Below are 25,791 nucleotides of genomic sequence, written 5' to 3'. Positions count from 1 at the left end.
ATTATCCAAGCCTTTTAATCACATTGGTATATTGCTCTCAAAATACATTTAACAAAGGTATCTTTGAAATGATTCTTTAATTGGGTTCAGTTACATGGGTTTCTAATTTTTTTACTTTAACAAGATTGAAATATTAAATCTTAATGCTTTCCAAGATTGCTGATTAAATTTTATCTCTGACAAAAATGTATATTCTAAGTTAAAGCTTTGACTTCTCTTACTCAAGCTATTTGTTGAAATTTATTATATATTCTATTAAAAAGGTGGGAAGAATATTGACTGCTATACCTACTATGTTCTAGAAACTCTCCTAAGTATTTACATACAATATCTCATATGATTCTTCCAACTACTCTTAGAGAATGATTTCCATTTCCTTCATTTACAGATGGAGAAAAGAGAACTCAGCATTAAATAATTCCCAAGGGTAAACTAGTTTGTAGTAGAGTGAATATTCAAATCCATCTCAGTTTGGGCCCAAAACCCATATGTTTCTCAATATACTACCTTTTCTCTTGAGTATAAAGATAAGAAACAAATTATTTTCCAGAGTCCACTTGGACTGAACTAAATTTACCAAATTTAGAAACATCCCCCAGTAAGATTTTACCTGTGAAAAGATAAAGAGCTTAGGCAAATTAACTTTTAGCTTGAAGAATCAGAATTGAAAACTTTCAGCATTTTTTTTCAAGCTTTCTGTGGTCCTATATTACCTTGGAATTCCTCAAGTTAAAAACACTTAAAGCATTTTTGAGTGCTTGTGTACAAAGCGCTGTATTAAGATATCACCCTTTATATAACATGTTCTCTCACCTTTAAGATGGGTTTTGAGTCCTGTAATCCTGGGCTTCATATACTTTTTGAAATGTTTTTGTCAGTTCTAACCAAATTTTAGAAGTACAGCCTTCTTAGGCAAATCCTAAACTGTATCCATGTAAAAGTGACTAAAACAATACAAAAATACATATATACTTATACACATACTAAGAAAATAAACAGTTGAAACAGTATAAAGTAATAATAAGTTAAAAAATGACAGCACTATCCACAAATAATCTGGATAAAGATGGAGTAATGTGAGATACTCATCAGTTTAATACAACATTTTGTGTTGGTCTTATGAGATTAGGGTTTGAAGAGGTAGTCATCTTCCTTACCAATGGCAATCCCATAAATTTGACCACTATAGCAAAAAAAGTTCAGGGGCAATAATTAAATAGATTAAAATACAAAAGCAAAGAGTTTCTTGGTTCAGCAGATACTCCTTAACATAATTTATACAATTTCACCTTTTTATGAATCTTTTAGAACACAGAGTAGATTTTATGTAGTATTCAGAAGAATCAATGTAGAGTGCTGAAAAAATATTAGTCTGGGCTGGTATCAGGAAGCTGGGATGGTCTAGTACCACCTCTACCCTTAGACTATGTTATTCAGCTACATTTTGGGGCTTTTCATTCAACTAAAAAGTGAATTCATCAGTTATTCTTAAAGAGTCCTTCTAGCTCAGAAATGTCATGATTCTAAGCGCTTTTGATAGGAAACCCATGAATACATTCAGGAAAGAAGGAGGTTATAGGTGTTAAGAAAGCTATCATGGTTGACAAGAAGAGTCATCATGTGAAACTGTGTGGCCAGCAATAAAGATAAAGGAATGCATCCCCAGCTAGACTTAGAGAGTAAACAGGTTATTAAATGACTAGAACAGTTTTTGACCTAGGCCCTCAGATAATGCAGGGCTATATAAAATATAGATGCATATACAGATTCCTAATTTGATTGATAAATCTGTATATCCTTAATTTTAATCAAAGTTATCACAATGTATCAATATTTTAAAGGAATCAATTTATGGAAAATATATAAAAGTCATATTTAATAGGAAATCATAGATTTGAAACTAAAAATTCCATTAAGTGAAAACTGAAGACTCCCTCTCCAAAATGTAGCATTAGACTTGAAATTTTACCCACAAATTTTATAATATAATCTACTTACTAAATAGCTTTCCTCAAAACCATAAACATAAAAAATACCTAGTAAATAAGGTAGAATCCCAAATTAAGTTTATCTTCAAAGAATAAGCTTTGTATTATAAATATAGTAAGATTTTAAAAATTTTAAGTTACTAGGTATTTACCAGAAACAGTGTAAGTATACACTATTGACATATATCTATATTTAGCCTGAAAACTAATTTAGAAGAGAAAAATTCAATCAACTGAAATTTTTGATCCATATTTTCTTCAAAAATTGTCATACTATAGTTTATGCTGACTAAAATTAATTTTTTGCTTTGCTGAATCAGCACATTCCTTTTGCAGATTCAACATTACATAGCTTTTTATAAATTCAGCTGAATATCAGAAGCTTTATGCAGAATTGCCTTGGAGTAGGCAAGCATCTAAAAGGTTTCCCTGCAAAAACTGAATCTCATCTGAACATTTACTCACTTAAAAAAAAAATTCTTTAGTATCATCCTGAAGAAACTCTTATAGCCTTTGAATTTGAAAATAATGACAAAGTGAAGACACTAAAGGGACAATGAAAAGAATGCATCAGTTTTGCTCAGTTCAAGGTGAGTCATATAATGATCTGCAGATGGTCTTTCAGAGGAAAGTATTTAGTATAAATCTATTTTTAAAAGTAATTTTAAATTCTACAATAAAGTTCGTATGTCAGCTGTTATATTAAATTGCCCAGAAGATGTGTACATTCAGTTCAATCTAATACTAATAACTAAGGAGGAGGTTGGTATGCCAACATAAATCTAAAGGGATGGGTAACTTTCATTTTAAATGACACAAATTACTACAATAAATTAATTGGATCAATGAAAAAGAGAGGTAAAAGAATTATTTTAAAATGTAAACTAAAAGAAGATCCAAATATTCTTTAACCTAAAAAGGTTTTCAGACCTAATAGGCATGACAAAACCTGTCTTCATTCCTTTCTATTCAGCTCAGCAAGTGCTTTTGAGCTCCAATAGTTAATCAGTTACCAGATTCCACAGTCTTTGTTTTTCGCACTCCTCACTTGCTGTGAATTGTTCTTTTAATGTGCTGAGGATCACCAAGAAGAATAGCACTGTTTTTTTTTTAAACGCCTTAAAAAGGCAGTTATTATTTTATCCACAATTAGATTTGCCATATAAAATGTTACCATATAGCAACAGCCTGTAAAACATAATAGTATATTATCAAAGGAGTAGATGGCTTAAGATGAATCATTACATTAATGGGTGAAATATATTTAGCAAAATTATTCAACCCAGTTTTCTTAATGACCATAGCCATGCATGACTTACCAAAAAAGTATAGAAAAGTGTATTATATGCCAAGTAATCTTTATGCAAACAAATCAATGAAAATATATGTATGCAAGTACTATAAAACAATATTAAGCAAATTTATATAAAAGATACAATGCAGGTATTGCCATGTTAAAAAGATATCATCTTAAACTTAATTTCTTAACCTTCTAAAAGTACATAGAAAATTGAGAAAGATAAAAAAATATATTAACTTACCTTTCAATTTATTTAGAAAACTTCTGCTCTTGGCCAAAAGCAGGACTTTCCCTGAAGCTATGAACTTACACAGTAATCAGTGGGAGACACCTCTCTGGACCATGCTAGAGTTTGCTAGACACCACTGCTGTGTGAAAGAGTTCTGCTGCATCTAAGCTATATAAGGTGTGCAATGGATAACCTAATCTGCCTTTCATTTAACTGGCTGGGCAGGTTTCTGCCGTCTGTGGAACATGGAATCAAACCAGAATATGTTGGCACAACAGGCCAGTCAGACCGGTTCTTCTGTAGATCCAGAACCTGTCCAACCAGTCTGCATCAAAGGCTAGCCCAACAAGCTGCAGCGGCTCAGCTCTGCTAAGCTCGTACAGGTGAGTTGTCCCCACCTCCCGTCAACTCCCAGCATACTGCTCAGAATGTTGTAGCCTGCAGCAAAATAATTCAGAGTTCCAGTGGGAGGGGAAGATCTGTGTCAGGTACAGCAAGAGTCCATTGTTACAAACCTCTCATTGTAGATAACTTGAGTATATCTCATCCTCAGAGGTAGGTAATCCTTTTTTAAAATTTACTTCAAGGCTCTTCGACTAAAGCCTCTAGAAAGAGATTACAGTGAAGAAGAATCCATAATGCCTGGGCTTTCCACCGGTCCACTTGGTCTAGCTCAGCCTTGAGGGGGTGTTTGTATTCCCCACGAGGGCAGTGGCCCTGAGAGTTTGAAGGAAGCATTTCTAGAGGGAGGAAAACAAGCTGTGGGTGGACCCAACATTTGCTTGGGGTGTTACCTTCCTTGTACTCAAAGAGCCTCATACCATTCCAGTCTAAAGTTGGAAAAACTCCTGTTCTATGTAGTAGGACAATTTAGAGAGGTTTTACTTTGGATAGTCAACAGTTGAATGCAAATTCTTGATAACTACTATGTGCCAGACTGTGCCAGGTCCAGGGTTACAATGGCAAAAAAGGACAAATTTGGTAAGAGATGGGGAAAATGTCCAGGTTCCCAGTGAAGCTTGTCTGTTAGTCCTTTGGGTGGAGGAAGTGAGCAACATCACTTCCAAGATCACAAGTTTTTTTAACTTTTCATGGGCTTCCCTAGTGGCTCAGTGGTAAATCTGCTTGCAATGCAGGAGATGCGGGTTCAATCCCTGGGTTAGGAAGATCCCCTAGAAAAGGAAACGACAATCAATTCTAATATTCTTGCCAGGAAAATTTCACGGACAGAGGAGCCTGGCGGGCTACAGTCCATGGGGTCACAAAGAATCAGACACAACTTAGTGACTAAATAATAACAACATAACCAATCAACAATGTGATAGTTTCAGGGGGACAGCAGTGTGACTCAGCCATAGATATACATGTATCCATTCTCCCCCAAACTCCCCTCCCATCCAAGCTGCCACAGAATGTTAAGCAGATTTCCCTGCGCTATACAGTAGGTCTTTGTTAGTTATCCATTTTAAATACTGCAGTGTGTACATGTCCATCCCAAACTCCCTAGCTATCCTATCCCCTCACTCTTCCACCCTGGTAACTGTAAGTTTGTTCTGAGTCTGTTTCTATTTTGTAATTAAGTTTATTTGTACACAAGATCACATTTTGACAGAAATTGGTTTGTATTAAGGGAGATCATGTGAGATTTATTCTTACTCTTTCATAATACTTGCACATTTAGAAACAGTCTTTCCTATCTCCTGATGGAGTGATTCTACAACATTCCTGCTAAAGTATAATCTGAAATTTACACTGGACCTTACCACCAGTTACTTACTTATGTCTTCTCTGGTGGCTCAGACAGTAAAGAATCTGCTTGTGATGCAGGAGACTTGGGTTTGATTCCTGGGTTGGGAAGATCCCCTGGAGAAGGGAATGGCAACCTACTCTAGTATTCTTGCCTGGAGAATCCCATGGACAGAATCCCATCCTGGCAGGCTACAGCCCATGGGGTTGCAGCAACTAACGCTTACACCTCCAGGGATCCTGATGAGTAGAGATTTACCAAAGCAGTTACAGTGATCCTGCTGTAGTTGTTGTAGGGACATAGGCTCAGCCTCCATTGCTCAGCTTCTTTATATTGTTGTACCTAATTAAATAGACTAGATATTAATCACAAGTTGCCATAGTCATCTTTATATTTCTTGTGTCTAGCACAGATGCTTAGAAAGTGTTTAATAAATGCTTGTTGAGTAAATATGTAGTCAGGGGCGACATTGCTAGATCCTAGGAGGAATCACAATTAGTGTTATGTGAATCAAGCTGCATTAAATAGAATAATTAGAATAATTGACATAGGAACAAAGAAAAGGGAGTCAGTGTGACTGAGTATGGGAAAGACTTCACAAAGGAGATTGGTTTAGAGACTTTCCTTTTTAATCATGACCAAAGATTGCTATCTGCAGGATAACCAAAGGTTGAAGGAACAATAAAAAGAATGCCTTTGATACAGCAACAAAAGTTGTAGATACCTGAGTACACCATGACCTCAAAACTTAGTAATAAGCTTATTTTCTGTTGCAGGGGTCAGCAAAGTTTTCCATAAAGGATTAGAGATGAAATATTTTGGGGTTTGTGGGACAGATTGTGTCTGTTTTATCTATTCAAATCTAATATTGTAGGTCAAAAGCAGATATAAAGGGTAGTCAATGAATGAAGATGGCTGTGTTCCAATAAAATTTTATAAACAAATAGCAGACTGGATCTGACCCCTGCTCTAGAGTGTAGCTTGTGAAAATTAACAAGATTATATAATTGATTAGGAAAATAAGCTTGTAAGTCAAAAAGACTTGGATTCCATCTCGATTCTTTTCCATATTAGCTTTGTCACCTAAACCAGGAAACCCTTTTATTTATAATATGTGAATGAAAGTGACAGTAACTAGCCCTTAGGGTTACTGTGAAGTTCAAATAATATAACTCACGTGAGGCTTTATCCAAAAATTTAGTACACAGTGTGTGAGTGCACATGTGCGTGCTCAGTCATGTCTGACTCTTTGCTTAGTATACAGTGAGGGTCCAATAAAATCAGCTAAAAATAAGACCAGTTAAACATGGTAGTTGAACATGGATGTTTATTTCCATTATTTCATAAAATTTGATAAAATGACAGTAAAGAATCAAAACAGCATGAACTCAGACTTCCCTGGTGGTGCAGTGGATAAGTATCTTCCAGCCAATGCAGGGGACACAGGTTTGAGCCCTGGTCTGGGAAGATTCCACGTGCCACAGAGAAACTAAGTATGCACCACAACTACTGAGCCCGTATGCTGCAACTAGTGAAGCCCTTGCACCTAGAACCTGTGCTCCACAACAAGAGAAGCCACCGCAATGGGAAGCCCGCAAGCTGCAATGAAGAGTGGCCCCTGCTCGCCTCAAATAGAGAAAGCCTGTGCAAATATCCCAACAAAGAAAGACCCAGTGCAGTAAAAACAAAACAAAACAAACACTACACATAGAAAAGCAGCATAAACTCTTAAGGATCAAGAAGAATGAGAGAAGTTACAGGCAAGAAGTGTCCATAAATTTTGAAAGAAGGAATGAAGATGAGTGGTCATTGATACAGCAGGATAGAAAAAGAGGAAGTCTACTTGCAATAATAAAAGCAAGTCTGTCTCCTATGCAAAATCTTGGAAACCTTCAGGAATTGGAGGTACAGGTTCTTCTAAACAGTTTTGGGGTATAGGTTGGGGGGGGCATGCTCAAAATGGAGGATTAGTTGAAAATCTACTTAAAGAACAGTTTGCTCCCTAGATCCCTTCCCGGTCCAGAAGCCTGGAGACTGCCCCTCTTCAACCTTGATGAACAATAGGTGGCATTTGTTGAATCATGCTGGAAGAGATTGTCTCAGGTTGGTTTTAGACTTGAGAATGGCAGACAGAGCTGAGGGTGAATCGTAATGAGATTATATCTGTTTCCTATGGCTGCTGTAACAAATTGCCAGAAATTTAGTGGTTTAAATGGACCCAAATTTATTATCTTAACAATGCTGGGGGTTGGAAGTCCACAATGGGTCTCACTGGGTTGAAGTCAGCAGGGTTGACATTCTAAGGTATAGTGAGTCAGCGAGGTTGAGTTCTCTTCCGGAGGCTCCAGGGAAGAATCTGTTTTCTTGTCTTCTCCAACTCCTAAAGGCTGCCTGTGCTTTTGGTTCATGGCCTTTTCCTATCTTCAAAGTTAGCAATGGCCAGTCCAGTCTTTCTTACATTGCATCATTCTGACATTTGTTCTGCTGCCTTCCTCTTTCATATTTAAATCCAATTGTATATTCTGGTGTATTTGCCCCATTTTAAGGTAAACTGATTATCAATCTTAATTTTATCTGCAATCTTAATTCTCCTCTACTGTGTGATAGAACATATTCACAGGTTCCAGGATGAGGATGTGGACATCTTTGAGAGACCATTTTTCTGCGTCCCTTAGAGATTAAGGTCAAAGTTTCTCTATTGAGCGGTGAGATGCCCAGATCCATTCCTCTGCTTGGCTTCTGAATGCTGATGACCAGGTTCATGTTCCTCACTCCGAAAGCAGAAAACTGGAGAATTTCCCTCCAAAAATCAAAACTCTCATCACCCTAAGGCCGGGGTTATTAACCCAGGATGATCTTGCCCTCAAGTGCCATTTGGCAATATCTGGAGAAATTTGTTATTGTCAACAGCAGGGAAAGTAGGGGAGGTGTATGGTACTGGCATCTATCAGATGGGGGCCAGGGATGCTACTAAACATCCTTCAATGCTCAGGACAGCATATCCTCCACCTCCCTCACTACCTCCTCACATGATTATCTGATCCAAAATGTCAGTGGTGCCAAAGGTGAGAAACTCTACTCTAATGTTAAGCCTACCAGTCAACACCATCCTAATATAAACAAGTAAGTCCTGCCTTGGCACACAGATTTGCAAATCAGCATTTTTGTGCCTCATTCTAAGATATAGAGAGTATCTAACATGAAGGAGACAAAAAGAAACCTGTAGATAAAAAGAACTTACAGAAAATAGTCAATGTAGGGAATAGAATAGTAATAATTTTAAATATCTACTATATTAATTTCTTCAAAGAAATAAGAGGAGATATTGATTACATGAAATAAGAACAGAATCTTATCTAGAAGTAGAACTTCTGGAGGATAAAAAAGAGATATTGGATGACCTAGAGGAGTCAGTTGATGGGGGTGGGAGGGAGGCTCACAAAGGAGGGGATATATAAACATATAGCTGGTTCACATTATTGTACAACAGAAACTAACACAACATTGTAAAGCAATTATGATCCAATTAAAAAAATAATAGACTACTAAAAAAAAGAGAGATGTTGGAAAGTAAAAATATGATGGTAGAAATTAAGTCAACACGAGTTGGAAGATACAGTTAAGGAAATCTACCAGAAAGTAAAATTAAGAAAGTACTGAAAGATGTGTCACAAAATAAGAATAAATTGGAAAAGATGACAATATGGAATCTGGAAGTAGCTCCATTTCTTCTCTTTGCTTAGAGTTCAACATGGCCAACTACCAGTTCTAAGACCACAGCACACTAGTAAGTTTGAAGTGTGAAGATTCCATGACTTTTACTTCAAATTTACATTGCCTAAGATTGAGGGAAGAAAAGGGAAGGGGGCGAGAGGAAGAGAGACAGAAAGGGAAGGAGAAAAGAGAGAAGAGGAGAGAAAGAGATCTGAGGATTGGTGTTTGGTTATAGATTTAAATGTAAAAGATTTCCTTAAATGCAAGTAGTCACTTACTTTACACTTTACGAAGGGTTAATATTCACAGATCATAAAATGAGGAAAGCAGACAAACTGGTACAAGTACAAACCGGCACCTGCAGAAAAAGTTTGCACAAACATTCATATCTGCCAATATTCATAAATAAAGGTTTGCAACATACTCTCCAACAGCTAGTAAAACCTGATCACAGTGAAATTAAGAGCATGTTTTACTTGTATAAGGCCAAATCAGGAAACCCGTTTTTGAAACTTGCCTCAATTGTCCTTAGAGTATGGAAACATGGGTTAGTTATTTATTTCACATCCCGAGCCTCAATTGCTTTGTTTATTAAAAGAGCGAGTTTGATTGGATATATTCTAGATATCTATTCAACTCAACACTTTTATTCTAAAGTTCTTTGGGGCAAGTGAACAATTCAAAAAATGTGAGAGCAAAAGCAAGATAGACCAATCAAGGAGACATTTTACAGAAGAGCAATTTAAAAATGCAATTTAATTTTAGGATGTTTTCTCCAAAGGTTGACACTGAAATATGTACTCACGTACAAGTGATTTATTAGAAATGTGCTCCAATATGAAACTAGTTAAGACAAGAAGGCAGGGCCAGAAAGGAGAATAAGAAAAGCAAGGGTATGATTTCAGTATCAGCCTGGTCCCAGGGAATTCTGTAGCATACATTGTAAAGAAAGAGTTTATCCTACCTAGAGGCAAAGGAACCAGGCTTTCATACCCCTGAACCAGTCACTGGGTCCTGGGTGCTCCAGAAATTTGTAGACTTCCAGGCACTTTCATTTCTCCACTAAAAGTGCTTCTAGTAACCTGAGAATATTCCTTTGAAGAAGGTTGTAGGTGCTATAACATTAAAGTGAAGGATTAAGATTTCTGCTTCCAACCAAGATGGAGTTATGGGAATCAGATTTACCCTTACCACCTAAAAAAAAAAAAAGTAAAATGTATAAAACAATAGTTTTCAAGACATTGTACATCAGTCAACAGAGAACAGCTATCTCTAGAGAGAAAGTAAACAAATGAGTCCCACAATCACTCCAGCTCAAAGAATAACTCAAAAGGGAACTTATAAAATCATAAAGCAAATGAAAATGGAAACACAGAACACCAAAATTTACAGGATGTGGCAAAAGGTGTTCTACGGGGGAAGTTTATAGGGACAAACACTTGTATTAAGGAAAAAGAAAAAGCCCAAATAAAACAACCTAACTTTATATATTAAGGAACTATAAAAAGCCCAAAGTTAACAAAAGGAAGAAAATAACAAATATCAAAGCAGGAATAAAGCAAATAAAAACTAAAAGGGCAATATAAAAGATCAATGAAACTAAGAGCTATTTTTTCTAAAGATTAAAAAAAAATTGACCAACACTTAGCTAGACTAAGAAAAGAAGAGACCACTCAAAATCATAAGTGAAAAAGGAAACATTAAAACTAACAAATCCTAAGGATCATTAAGAAACTACAATGGGACTTCCCTGGTGGTCCAGTGGTTAAGAATCCACCTTGCAATTCAGGGTACACCGGTTTGATCCCTGGTCCGGGAAGACCCCACATTGCCTGGAGAAGGAAATGGCAACCCACTCCAGTATTCTTGCCTTTAGAATCCTATGGACAGAGGAGCATGGCCTGCTGCAGTCCACTGGGTCACAAAGAGTCGACCACCACTTAGCGACAGGGCAACAGCAACAACAAAGTGTCAGTCCTCCAACTTCATTCTCCTTCTATGTTGTATTGGGACTATAAATTTTTCATAATCATAACTAATATTTTAGGATGTTTGTCATTTCTAAGCAATTTTTGTATAGTAACTCAGTAATTAATCGTAAAGCATTTTAAGTTAGTCATTATTTGGAGTGCCTCACTGGTGGCTCAGTAAAGAACGCCTGCAATGCAGGAGACCTGGGATTGATCTCTGGATCGGGAAGATCCCCTGGAGAAGGCAATGGCAACCAACTCCAGTATTCTTCCCCGGGAAATCCCATGGACAGAGGAACCTGGCAGGCTACAGTCCACAGGGTCACAAAGAGTCGGACACAACTGAACCGACTTAGCATGCAAGCATGTTACTTAGAGTGAGGAAGTAGAGAAATTTTGGCAGCTTATCGGTAGAACGCGTGTGTTTAATCATTACATTTTCCTGCCCTAGAGGTGAACTAGATTTTGGTCCTCAAATTGATTTTTCTATTATTTAGCTACTTTTATTTATATTTGTTATTGTTAAGGAGATAATTACTTTTAAAGTTCCTTTCAATAACATACCTTCTTTTTTTCTGCCACTCAATGAGTAGGAAAGAAAGGTTTTATATTCACCCCCTTCCAAAAAAAAAGAAAGTCTCTTCTACTGCTTACATGCTATTTATTCTGTGTTAGTATTTCCAAAACATATTTGACCTCAGAATACTTTTTTTTATAGCATACTATCATACTTGTTAACCTCCTACCCACCACTGTGTGAAGTAGTCTGTGGGACACTAGTTTGGAAAAACTAGACAGCACCATTACTCATTGTATTGCTGTAATATCAAATATTCTCCCTGGAATAGCAGCAGGCATGATTTAATTCTCCCATGATTACCTACCTGGTTTTGCTGTTTATTTTTCATGGCTCTAAGATTTTACAAATCTTAGTTAAAATTCTTTTGTTATAAGTGAAACTAATTAGAGATACTTTAAGCCAAAAAAAAAGCAGAGATTTATTTTGAGGTTATAAAGGTATCCTAAGAAGAATAAAGAAATGTAGGTTTTTCAAAAGCAGGGAGTCAGTTTAGTCAAATGAGGAATTTGAACCAGGAAATAGAAAGCCTCATGACTCTCATTTTCTCCCTCTTTGGAGCACATGATCTTTCATTTCTTTACTTATCTGCTTCATTTTTCTTTCTTCGCAGATCCACATGTCAGCTAGAGTATCCCAGCATCTGAGATTTAGATACTGTTGGCATGAACCACATTCCGCATCAGTGGAGACTCTGGAGGCCTCCATGTGACTTCTACAGATTTCTGGGTGAGGGGCAGTGAGATAAGGGTCTGGGGAATGTCAGACTGATGCTCTCCCGGTCACCCCTGGCTCTGGGCCCCTGTTTCTACATGTCATAGACTCTGTTGAAGACTGGGGTGCGGCTTACATCACAGCAATATCATCAGTACTGTTTGCTGAGAATACCTACCTTGAACCACTCCTGCAGAAATTTCCTTTGGCCCTTCACTCACCATAGTCCTTCCACTTCAAACTTCCCCTGCTGAATTCTTTCTCTGTCTCTTTTCAGGAGGGAGTAATTTTTTCTGATGTCAGGCCAAGTAGCTTTACTATTTCCTTTGTTTCTGTCTCTTCTGATACTTACTCCCTCAGGGTTCTTAAAAAATATTTATTTGTTTGGCTGTGTTGGGTCCCAGTTGCAGCCAACACATTCGGTCTTGCAGGATTTTTGGCTGTGGACTGTCTAGTTGTGGCGTGTGGGTTCAGTACTTGTGGTGTGTGGGTTTAGTTGCTCTGGGGGCACATAGCATCTTAGTGCCCCAACCAGGGATCCCCTACACTGCAAGGTGGATTCTTAACCAATGGACCACCAGGGAAATTCCAGAGTTTTATGCTCTGACCTAAGCAATTCAAATAAAGACACATCCATTTATGGTTTTATTAGTTCGCTAGGATGAGATGGTGAGAGAGCATCACCGACTCAATGGGCATGAATCTGAGCAAACTCCAGGAGATAGTGAAGGACAGGGGAGCCTGGTGGGCTACAGTCCATGGGGTTGCAAAGAGTTGGATACAGCTTAGCGACTGAACAACAAGGGCTGCCATAATAGATAGCACAGACTAGGTGAGTTAAAAAACAGACATTTCTATTCTCAGGCTGTAGCCAGGCTTGGTTTCTTCTGAGGGCTATGAGGGAAGAATCTGTTCCAGGACTCTCTCCTTTGCTAGTAGGTGGATATCTTCTCCCCACACCTTCTTTTTGTACGTATCTCTTTCCATATTTCGTGGCTTTATGAGGACACCCATCATATTGGATTAAGGCCCACCCTAATGACTTCATTTTAACTTAACTGCTTTTTTTTTTAAAGATCTGTCTCCAAATACAGTTACATTCTGAGGTACAGAGAATTATGATTTCAACACACGAATTTGAGCAGGGGTGGGGGACTCATAAATCAGCTCATAGCACTGGTATTTGTCTCTAAAATAGTATAATTTCTACCTTTCTTACTTTTTCTTCTTAGTGTTTATTGGGGGAAAAGTGTCCTGCCTATAGTAAGTCAGTTTAAGCAACAGCTTTATCTGATTGGAACTGGGTTCTAATTCCAAATCCCGAGGATCAGATTGACAGAATTGAGATTATGAACATGTCCATCTGTGATCAGTCAGCATTGACCAGCATGAGATTATTTAGTACAAATCAGGCTTATGGGGCCCATTGTGGTTGACCAGAGACCATTTCCAGTGAAGTGAGAATAGTTAGGAGCTAGTAAGTCTCCTTAAGCATTCAGTTCAGTTCAGTTCAGTCACTGAGTCCTGTCCGACTCCTTGCGACCCCATGAATCGAGGCACGCCAGGCCTCCCTGTTCATCATCAACTCCCAGAGTTCACTCAGACTCACGTCCATCGAGTCAGTGATGCCATCCAGCCATCTCATCCTCTGTTGTCCCCTTCTCCTCCTGCCCTCAATCCCTCCCAGCATCAGGGTCTTTTCCAGTGAGTCAACTCTTCGCATGAGGTGGCCAAAGTACTGGAGTTTCAGCTTTAGCATCATTCCTTCCAAAGAAATCCCAGAGCTGATCTCCGTCAGAATGGACTGGTTGGATCTCCTTGCAGTCAGTCCAAGGGACTCTCAAGAGTCTTCTCCAACATCACATCAATTCTTCGGCACTCAGCCTTCTTCACAGTCCAACTCTCACATCCATACATGACTACTGGAAAAACCATAGCCTTGACTAGACGGACCTTAGTCGGCAAAGTAATGTCTCTGCTTTTGAATATGCTATCTAGGTTGGTCATAATTTTTCTTCCAAGGAGTAAGCATCTTTTAATTTCATGGCTGAAATCACAATCTGCAGTGATTTTGGAGCCCCCAAATATAAAGCCTGACACTGTTTCCACTGTTTCCCCATCTACTTGCCATGAAGTGATGGGACCGGATGCCATGATCTTCGTTTTCTGAATGTTGAGCTTTAAGCCAACTTTTTCACTCTCCACTTCCACTTTCATCAAGAGGCTTTTTAGTTCCTCTTCACTTTCTGCCATAAGGGTGGTGTCATCTACATATCTGAGGTTATTGATATTTCTCCCGGCAATCTTGATTCCAGCTTGTGCTTCTTCCAGTCCAGCGTTTCTCCTGATGTACTCTGCATAGAAGTTAAATAAGCAGGGTGACAATATACAGCCTTAAGTATTATCTACCATTAAACCAGTCAATCCTAAAAGAAATCAACCCTGGATATTCATTGGAAGGACTGACACTGAAGCTGAAGCTCCAGTACTTTAGCCAACTGATGTGAAGAGCTGACGCATTGGAAAAGACTATGTTGCTGGGGAAGATTGAAGGCAAGGGGGACTTCCCTGGTGGTCCAAAATCTGCCTTCCAATGCAGGGGGTATGGGTTCTATCTCTGGTTGGGAAGCTAAGATTTCATATGCCTTGCCGCCAAAAAACCAAAACACAGAACAGAAGCAATACTGTAACACATTAAATAAAGTCTTAAAAATTAAAAAAAAAAAAACACACAAGGTATGGAAGATGTGAAAACCTTGCCTACCTGAATAACTGTGGTTTGTGGCAAAGACTGAAGTCAAAAGGAGAAGGAGGTGGCAGAGGATAAAATGGTTAGATAGCATCATGGACTTAATGGACGTGAATCTGAGCAAACTCCAGGAGACAGTGGAGGAGCGAAGAACCTGGTGTGCTTCTGTCCACGGGTTGCAAAGAGTCAGACATGATTTAGAGACTGAACAACAACAAACCCATTAAAAACCAGCATAAATAGTGTAAATTAAAATGTACTTAGAATTGAAAAGGGCAATATTGTATATGTTCCAATTTTTATGACTGAAGCTAACTTAAATAATAGAACAAACCCTTGAGAATTTATTAGTGAGAACATTTTATGATTGATCAAGACTTAAAAGAGAAAGAATGTGAACTGGGTATTTTATATCTGTGTTTAATGTTGATGTAATTGGTGTACTTAAACTTCTAATGTGAAGTCATGGAACTACAAAGCAAAATGAACTTATGGCTAAATATTGCAACTTGCTTTGTGCAAAATTACCTAAGTACTACATAGGTGCTAATGAATTCTCCAACTTGAGGAGACATGCAATGAAAATTGCATCACTGTGGTTCTAAATGCTGCTGTAAGCAGTGATTTTTTTTTTCCACCCATAGTTTTTTCCTTTAAATTGCTACCTTGTGCCAAATTAAGAGATATGAATTTGCAAATAGCTTCACTTTACGTGCCAGCAGTAATTACTAGACTCACCAAGGAAAGGTAACCTCAGCCACCTTTATAAAAGTTCATATATCATATATATTTTTTTTACTTTATGCCTGTGTATTTTTGCCATGACACATATTAGAAAGAGATTCCCAGTGTCTGAGAGTGTAATAACCAAGTGTCTTTAGTGCCAGAGAAGTTATAATTAGCTTGGAAACATGGCTGGAGGTAACATTTTCTAAGTAGCACCGTGCTTTTATTTCTGGCTTAGAAGGCAGTGGCAAACTTCTCTCTTTCTACCACTCCAGGTCTTTCCTCCTGGGCCTTGTAGTGTAGTTGTTAGGAATCTAGGCTTCAAAATGAGAAAGGCTTGGGTTCAAATCCCTGTTCAACCCTGTGTTAGTTGTTAAATTCTTAGGTAAATTACTGGGCTTCTGAGATTAGTCACATCATCCATGAAGAGGGATAATAAGATTATTAAAAGGATTAAATGGGATATTTGCAATGTGTTTAGCAAGAGTCTGGCATGAGGTCAATGTTTTAAAAGTAGTAGTAAGAGTTACAAATAATTCTAATTATTATTTTCAGTGCTAGGCCTGGGGAAACAAATATGCATGAAGCACAGTCCGTCTTGAAGGAATACAGACCAACAGAGTTTGAGACTCTGAAAGTATCAGTGTAAATGTATCTTTATATAGGGAAGGTGTTTGGTACTTGACAGTTGGTTCTTAGTTTTCCCATTAAGGCTACATGATTATTTTTAAAAGCACCTGTAAATAAAGTTTATTCTTATCTTTAGATTTTAAGAACTTTATCCCAAGAGCAAATTATTGTAAATGACTCATTAGAACTATAGGTGTTGTCCTTCTTTGCCCTGTTCTGAGATCTGTCCCAGCCACACAGGCTGCCAGGCTCTTTCCTAGGTACCAGGGAGAGGATAGCCAGGTGGGTATCAAAATGATGAACCATACAAACCTAGAAGATTGGCTCTGGTCCCAGCTTTGGAAGTTGAGCTAGAATGTGAGAAGGAAACTCAGGCAGCCTATCTAGAATTGAGGCAAAGACAAACAGGTGTCAGATTGTTCAGTTGGTACCCAAGGCCAGACTTCCTCCAGGCACCTTGTGGGAAGAGGGAATAGAGAAACTTAGGAAATCAATGGATCTTTCTGAGACTGAAGCTCCAATACTTCTGCCACCTGAGGCAAAGAGCTGACTCACTGGAGAGGACCCTGATTCTGGGAAATATTGAAGGCAAGATGAGATGGTTGGATGGCATCACCGACTCAATGGACGTGAGTTTGAGCAAGCTCTGGGAGATGGTGAAGCACAGGGTGAGCTGCAGTCCATGGTGTCACAAAGAGTCGGACATGACTGAGCGACTGAACAACAACCAAGGATCTTTGAAGGCTTCTAATGAATCTAATGAATCTAATGTGGGAGTAGGGTAGGGTAAGAGAGGTAGAGAGAATGGTGCTAGCACAGTAGTCTCTAAACCTTTCTGATTGTTGATCTTTGCTGTTGTTGTTCAGCCACTGAGTTGTACCTGACTCTTTGCGACCGCATGGATTGCAGCATGCCAGACTTCCCTGTCCTTTATCATCTCCCAGAGCCTGCTCAAGTTCATGGCCATCGAGTCGGTGATGCCATCCAGCCATCTCATCGTCTGTTGCCCCCTTCTCCTCTTGCCTTCAATTTTTTCTACCATCAGTCTTTATTTATTCATAAACTATATACATGTAGCTGTATTACTGGTAAAATCTCAGTGCATAATAAAATTCATTGTTAATGATAATTGGAATTATTTAAATAATTGAAGAAGTAATTTAAAAATTATTTTGGCTGGCTTCTTGCCAGATTTGACTATACTGTTTCTGTTTTTAAATGAAGGTAGGCTAATGAAGAAGAGACTTATCTGTTTCTTTGTTTGGTTTTGTGTTTGCTTTGTTAGTGTTATCTTCATTTTGCCTTTCCTTTGCCTTTAAAAGTGATCATTTGAGGGTTATGTTTAGTAATTCATAAATGCACTTAATTAGGCCCATATAGATGGAAATATGGAGAAGGCAATGGCACCCCACTCCAGTACGCTTGTCTGGAAAATCCCATGGATGGAGGAGCGTGGTAGGCTACAGTCCGTGGGGTCTCGAAGAGTCGGACATGAGTGAGCGACTTCACTTTCACTTTTCACTTTCATGCACTGGGGAAGGAAATGGTAACCCACTCCAGTGTTCTTGCCTGGAGAATCCCAGGGACAGAGGAGCCTGGTGGGCTGCTCTCTATCGGGTCTCACAGAGTCGGACATGACTGAGCGACTTAGCAGCAGCAGTAGCTGACAGAAATATACTACTGTATACTGAAATCTAGTAGAAAAAAAAAATCTCTTTCTGTCTGTAAAAGTTCTGCTCCTCCCTCAGGTTACCTCACATATTGTACAGAACTTGTTTCCTCTCCTAACATTCAAGGGTGAAAGTTATGATATAATCCTTTTGCTTTTTGTGAACTGATGTTAGAAGAGTTTGGGAGGAGTTAGGGAAGTAACACTCTCCTTTTGCTAAAGGAGAAGACAGACAGATTGATGTGTAAGGGCTGCAGAGAAGAAAAGGAGTAGAGCTTGAGAAGATATGGCAATTACTAGAGGGAGTGAGTTTTGAGAGAAATAGATTAATAAAGGACCTTTTCAGGGGGGTTTTCTATGTGAAATTTTTGTGGCCTGTCCTTCATATCTTCTTATCTTTTGTTCTGGTTATACATTTTTGACTAAGTAAGAAGCTGCATTCCTTAAAATTTCTTTTTTTCCTTTTTTCTCCTTAAAGTTTCTTAATATTAGAGTACATACAACACTATATGCTCAAAATGCTTTTCCTTGCTACTTGCCTATCCAAATCCTGCCCGGCTCAATATCCACCTTGTGTTTACCCAGCTAAACATATATTTTACATGTAACCCAGCAGTCACACTCCTGGCATTTATCCCAGAGAAATGAAAACTTATCTTCACACAAAAAACTTTACATAAATGTTCACAGTGGCTTTATTTGTAAGAGCTCCAAACAATCAAAATGTCCTACAATAGGTGATGAGTTGAGCAAATGGTGGTGTGTCCATACCAGGGAATACTACCTAGCAATAAAAAAGAATGGATTATTGACACATGCAATAGCTTGGATGGATTTCAAGTGCATTATGCTGAGTGAAAAAAAATCAGTCTTAAAAGGCCACATTATAGAATTTCAGCTATATAAAATTCTGGAAATGACAAAATTGTGAGATAGAGATAACAAATTAGTGATTGCCAGGGTTCAGGGAGGAGAAGGCAATGGCACACCACTCTAGCACTCTTGCCTTGAAAATCTCATGGACGGAGGAGCCTGGTGGGCTGCAGTCCATGGGGTCTCTAAGAGTCGGACATGACTGAGTGTCTTCACTTTTCACTTTCATGCACTGGAGAAGGAAATGGCAACCCACTCCAGTGTTCTTGCCTGGAGAATCCCAGGGACGGGGAGCCTCATAGGCTGCCATCTATAGGGTCGCACAGAGTCGGACACGACTGAAGCAACTTGGTAGCAGGAGCAGCAGCAGGGTTCAGGGATGGTGGGAGAGGGTGTGACTATGAAGGGGTAGCACAAGAGACTTAGTTGTGGGTGATGGTTCAGTTATTAATGTGGTGATGGCCCCATGAATATATATGTGATCAAATGTACACATGGGAATATATACATGTGACAATGTCACTATCTTGATTTTGGGTAACTATATACAGTTAGTTTGGAGAAGGCAATGGCACCCCACTCCAGTACTCTTGCCTGGAAAATCCCATGGATGGAGGAGCCTGGTGGGCTGCAGTCCACGGAGTCTCTAAGAGTCGGACACGACTGAGCGACTTCACCTTCACTTTTCACTTTCATGCATTGGAGAAGGAAATGGCAACCCACTCCAGTGTTCTTGCCTGGAGAATCCCAGGGACGGGGGAGCCTGGTGGGCTGCCGTCTATGGAGTCACACAGAGTCAGACATGACTGAAGCGACTTAGCAGCAGCAGCAGCATACAGTTAGCTAATAGGGGATTCCCTGGAGGCTCAGACAGTAAAGAATTTGCAGGAGACCAGGGTTCGATCCCAGGGTTGGGAAGATCCCCTGGAGAAGGGAGTGGCCGCCAACTCCAGTATTCTTGCCTGGAGAATTCCATGGACAGAGGAGCCTGGCAGGCTATAGTTCATGGCGTTGGAAAGAGTCACAGTTGAGCAACTAACACATAGAGTTACTAAGGTGAAACTATTAGAGGGAACTGAGTGAAGGGTAGATGAGACTTCTCTGTACTACCTTTGCAACTTTTTGTGAGTCTGTGATTATTTAAAAATAAAGGTTAAAAGAATGCAAAGATAATTTAGATTAGACCCTCATCAGCCTGTCTCCATTGTTTCCTTGCCCCTGGAAAAGGCAGCAGAAGGGTGTCACAGAGCACACCAAAAATGTTTTAAATTTACCCTGTGAGTTTTTTCTTTGACTTTAATATTACATAAAATTGTGTTATTTAATTTAAAAATGTTTGTGGGTCTCCTAGATATCTTACTATAGTTAGTTTCTAATTTAATTGTGTAAGATTTTAAACTTTTGGAAAATGTTGAGGATTTATTTATAGCCTACTATATATCTTACTTTTGTGTACTTTCCATTTACACTTGAGTAAAATGTCCATTCTGTAGTTATTGACTAGAGTGTTGTATCAACATCGATTAGGTCAATATGATTTATCAGTTACTTCCTTTTGAGTTTTTTGTTTACTTGGCTAATTAGTTACTGAGAGAGTGTTATTAAAAATGTCTAATACTGTTTGTGGATTTGGCTATTTCTTTAACAAATTTTTTAAAAATTTCTGTTAATTTTTGTTTAATGAATTTTGAAGCTCTTAGTAGGTATGTCCTTATTTAGACTGATAGGTCTTCCTAGTGAACCGTCCTTTTATTTTGGCTGCACCACATGACTTGTGAGATCTTATTTCCTTGACCCGTGATTGAACCTGGGCCCTTAGCAGTGAGAGCAGAGTCCTAACCACTGGATAGCCACGGAAGGCCCTCTGAACTGTCCTTTTATCATCAGGAAATTTCTCACTTTATTCCTTGTAATATTCTTTGAATCTTAATTTGTCTAACATTAATATAGCCATACCAGCTTTCTTACGTTTCCTATTTGCATAGCATATATTTTCTCTTCTTTCACTTTCAACCACTTTGTGTATTTACATCATTTTTATATTTGTTCTTCTCAGTGTGTAATTTCTATTGATTTGTCTTTATGTTCACTGACTCAGTTGTCCTATCCCGTGTGCTGTTATGTTCATCTTGTGAACTTTTTATTTAACCCACTAAAAAACAATAGCTTTATTGAGAAATAATTCACAAAATGCAAGTCACTCATTTAAAGTGTACAATTCAATGGATTTTAATTTTGTTTATTTATTTATATTTGACTGCGCTGGGCCTGGAGAAGGAAATAGCAACCCACTCCAGTGTTCTTGCCTGGAGAATCCCAGGGACTGGGGAGCCTGGTGGGCTGCTGCCTATGGGGTCGCACAGAGTCGGACACGACTGAAGTGACTTAGCAGCAGCAGCAGCGCTGGGCCTTTGTTGCTTTGCACGGGCTTTTTCTAGTTGCAGCTAGAGTGAGCTACTCTTCATTGTGGTGCACAGGCTTCTTACTGTGATGGCTTCTCTGCTTACAGAAAATAGGCTCTAGGTGTGTGGGCCTCAGTCGTTGCGGCCCTGGGCTTAGCTGGTCCGAGGCATGTGGAGTCTTCCAGGACCAAGAATCAAACCTGTGTCCCCTACATTGCCAGGCAGATTCTTATCCATTGTGCACCAGGGAAGTCTCTCAATCGATTTTAGATATGACACCAAAACTATGTGCATCAATCACCACAATCATTTTTGAAACCTCAAAAAGAAGTACTGTATCCTTTAACTATCACCTCCAGCACCCCACCCCCTAATGCCTAGACCATTAAGTTACTTTCTGTCTCTATGAATTTGCCTATTCTGGACATTTCACATAAATTGAAACACAAAATGGTTTTTTGTTTCTTTTTTTAAGGTCCGACCATGGTGCAGTGTTTATCAGAACTTCATTCCTCTATATTGCCAAATAATATTCCAGTATATAAATATACCCCATTTTGTGTACTCATTTTTTTGCTGATGGACATTTGAATTGTTTCTACCTTTTGGCTATTAAGAATATATTGCTAAAACATTTGTGGACAAGTTTTTGGGTGAATATATATTTTCATTTCTATTGGGTAGAAACCTAGGAGTGGAATTACTAGGTCGTATGCTAACTCTTGTAGAAGGCAATGGCAAGCCACTCTAGTACTCTTGCCTAGAAAATCTCATGGGTGGAGGAGCTTAGTAGGCTGCAGTCCATGGGGTCGCTACTAGTTGGACATGACTGAGCGACTTCACTTTCACGCATTGGAGAAGGAAATGGCAACCCACTCCAGTGTTCTTGCCTGGAGAATCCCAGGGATGGCAGAGCCTGGTGGGCTGCCATCTATGGGGTCGCACAGGGTCGGACACGACTGAAGTGACTTAGCAGCAGCAGCAGCATGCTAACTCTATGTTTACCCTTTTGAGGAAGTATGTTTTCCAAGGCAGGTACGTTATTTCATATTCCCACCAGTAGCATGGGAGGGTTCAGATTTCTCCGCATTCTCACCAACACTTGTAGTAATTATTTGACTTTTCAATTTAAGTCATCCTAGTGGATGTGGAGTGATATCTCGTTGTGGTTTTGATTTCCATTTACTTGATGGCTAATGATGTTGAACATCTTTTCAAATGCTTCTTGGTTTTTCATTTATCTTCTGTTCTGATCCTTGCCCACTTTTTACTTGGGATATTTGTCATTACTATTGAGTTGTAAGATATTTATATATTCTAGATATAAATCCTTTATCAGATACATGATTTGTACAGGTAACTATACTCAATATTCTGTACTTATACAAGAAAAGAATAGATGGGTGTATATGAATAACTGAATCACTTTGCTGTACACCTGAAACTAATACAGAGCTGTAAATCAACCATATTCCAATATAAAATAAAAAACTTTAAAAGTGATATGTGATTCATAAATCCTGTACCTTACTGTTCTGCAGATGATCTTTTTATTTTCTTAATAGGGTCCTTTGAAGCACAAACAGTTTTTATTTTTTATTATTCCTAGTTTGTCTAATTTTCTTTTGTTGCTCATGATTTTGGTGCCATGTCTAAGAATCCATTGCCTAATCTAAGAACAGATTTTATTTTTTAATAGCTTATGTTTTCTTCTAAGATTTACTATCTATTCACATATTAAGTCCATATTCCCTTTGAATATATTTTCCTCTACATCACTGAATATGTTTATAATAGCTTCTGAAAATCTTCATTAAATCCAACATCTGGACCATCTCAAAATTGATTTATATTTAAAAAATTGATTTATATTGACTGTTTAGTTTTGTTCTTGTCTATAGGCCACATTCTCTTGTTTGTTCTTTTACTCAAGGCCTTACAAGTTTAAAGATCCAAGTGTTGGCTGGACTATCTGTTCATCCAGAGCTGATACCCTTTTTCAAGCTCATATGGCTGTGTCAGAATTCAGTTTCTTGTGGTTGTATGACTGAAATCCCCATTTCCTTGCTTGCTATCCAAGTCTCTCATAGAAGTGAAATCATAGAGCACTTGTCCTTTTGTGACTGGCTCGTTTCACTTGGTGTAATGCCTCCAAAGTTCATCCATGTTGTAGCATATTGCAGAATTTCCTTCCTCTTTTAGGTTGAATAACATTCCATTGTACACTTATCCACTTTTGCTTATCTCTTCATCTGTCAATGGACATTTGGATTGCTTCTCTGTCTTAGCATGAATAATGCTGCTATGAACTTGTTCACAGTACTCTCTTATAATCATTTTTATTTCTGTGGAATTGGTAATAATATCCTCATTTTCATTTCTTATTTTATTAATTGAATTTTAGTCTATCTAGCTAAAAGATTTTCAGTCATGTTGATTGTTCTGAAGAACCAACTTCAGGTTTCATTGATTTTCTGTATTGTGTTTCTGCTGCTGCTGCTGCTAAGTCGCTTCAGTCGTGTCCGACTCTGTGTGACCCCATAGATGGCAGTCCACCAGGCTCCCCCGTCCCTGGGATTCTCCAGGCAAGGACACTGGAGCGGGTTGCCATTTCCTTCTCCAATGCATGAAAGGGAAAAGTGAAAGTGAAGTCGCTCAGTCATGTCTGACTCTTAGCGACCCCATGGAGTGCAGCCCACCAGGCTCCTCCATCCATGGGATTTTCCAGGCAAGTGTGCTGGAGTGGGGTGCCACTGCCTAGTCTCTATTGTATTTATATTTGCTCTAATCTTTATTATTTTGTTCATTCTTCTAGCTTTGGATTAGTTTGTTTCTTTTTCTAGTTCAGTAAGTTGTAAAAAGGTTGTTGATTAGAGATCTCTCTCGTTTTTATTAAATAAATTTTTGATATCAAGTTGAGACCTAGACATCTATCACATTTCTTTCTAGACAGTCCTCTGTAAGTATTATTCAGTGAGTGAGGTTAACTCTAGCAAGTTAGTCTTGTATGTTATTTTTCTCATAGTTTTAGCAATTCTATACTTGATGAGAACTTGGCAGAGGTTTGTTGATTAGATTTAAGTTTTTTCATTCAGCAAATATTTTATTGAGCATCTTTTGTGAACCATGTACTGCTTTTTTTTTTCAATTGAAGTATAATTGACATATAACATTATATGACCTTCAGATATACAATATGGTGATTTGATATTTGTATATATTGCAAAATGATCACCATAATGTCTAGTTAACATCCATCATCATATATAGTTACAGATCATTTTTGAAAGTGTTATCAACTGTCTCAGACCAGATGGACCCCAACTGGTCCTTCTCTTGCCTGGTGCCAGTTGAGCCAATTGAACAAGACCAGGTTTGGCAAAGCAGAGCAGAAACTTTATTCATAAAGACCCTTTCTCCCAGAAGGGAGAAAAGTGGGGAATTTTATGGGGTAAAAGGCAGATGTGTCATAAGAAATTGACGGAGAGGGTAGAGATTTCCAGAAATAGCTGGGCCACGTGCAGTCCCTCAGGCTCCCTTGCATATGGCACTAATGTGCAAGGAAAATATCGTGCCTAGCAAGATACAAGGCCTTGGGCAAAGATCTTAGCAGGGTTATGAGGCAAAGGCAACTTTTGGACATTTCTAGGATTCCTCTGCACTGGGGCTGCTCTTGCAAGTTAGGCTAGAACTGGTTCAGGGCAGTTGACTGTATTTCCTTTAGAGTTGTAATTGAAACACATCTTTGACAAATATCAGGTGGTTTGGGTCAAGAAAAGGACTAGGTTAAAGCAGAGACCTTTCAGTCCCATGCGATATGCATGGGTGACAGAATAACCCTGAGCAATGTACGTCAGTCAGAAGAAAACTGAACGCAGAAGAAAAGAATGAAATGTATTGGTAAATTTTTATGTGCTAACCATAAAAAGATAATACTAAGAATACTCCTTACGATAGGTGGCTCTCCATTTTTACAGATGGAGAAAGGAAGGGAGGAGAGGTGAGGTATCAAACTTGCATGAAGTCACATAGCTGAAGAAGACTAGAGCCAGAAGAACACTCCCTTGTTCAGAAATAGCGTGAGATCTAAAAAGCAATGCCAGCAGTCTATGTTCAGCCTTTGAGTTAAGTTGTGACTCAGAAGTTTCTTGTGTCTATGAGCTCTAGAATGCATAGGAAAAATTCACTCAGGTATTATCCTTTGAATTAAGGAGAACTTGGAGCAAGAAGACCCACTAGGACTTCCCCGGGGGTCCAGTGGTTAAGAATCTGCCTGCCATTGTAGGGGACACAGATTCGATCCCGGGTCTGGGAAGATTCCATATGCTTCGGGGCGATTAAACTCCATTCACTACAGCTATGGAGCTGCGCGCCGCAGCTACTGAGGCCCACGTGCCCTGTAGCCCGCGCTTTGCAACAAGCAAAGCCACCACAATGAGAAGCTGCCACTCGACGCAATGAAAGTCTGCAAGCAGCAATGAAGACCCAGCGCAGCCAGGAAAA

General features: G+C 38.7%; 1 protein-coding gene across 1 annotated transcript in view; it reads right to left on the bottom strand.

Moving 5' to 3' along the window:
• RBBP8 (RB binding protein 8, endonuclease) overlaps positions 1–3,701 on the bottom strand; it is a 78,042-nt gene extending 74,341 nt beyond the window's left edge. Inside the window, exon 1 of the mRNA XM_040264722.1 lies at positions 3,530–3,701. The gene's annotated coding sequence lies outside the window, so the exon portion shown is untranslated. The remainder of the gene's footprint in view (positions 1–3,529) is intronic.
• Positions 3,702–25,791: the final 22,090 nt, after the last annotated feature.

This window comes from Oryx dammah, unplaced genomic scaffold (genome assembly GCF_014754425.2).
Source record: "Oryx dammah isolate SB20612 unplaced genomic scaffold, SCBI_Odam_1.1 HiC_scaffold_22, whole genome shotgun sequence".
NCBI lineage: Eukaryota > Metazoa > Chordata > Mammalia > Artiodactyla > Bovidae > Oryx > Oryx dammah.
Note: the sequence above shows the minus strand (reverse complement) of the source record. Positions and strands in the feature narration are given on the sequence as shown.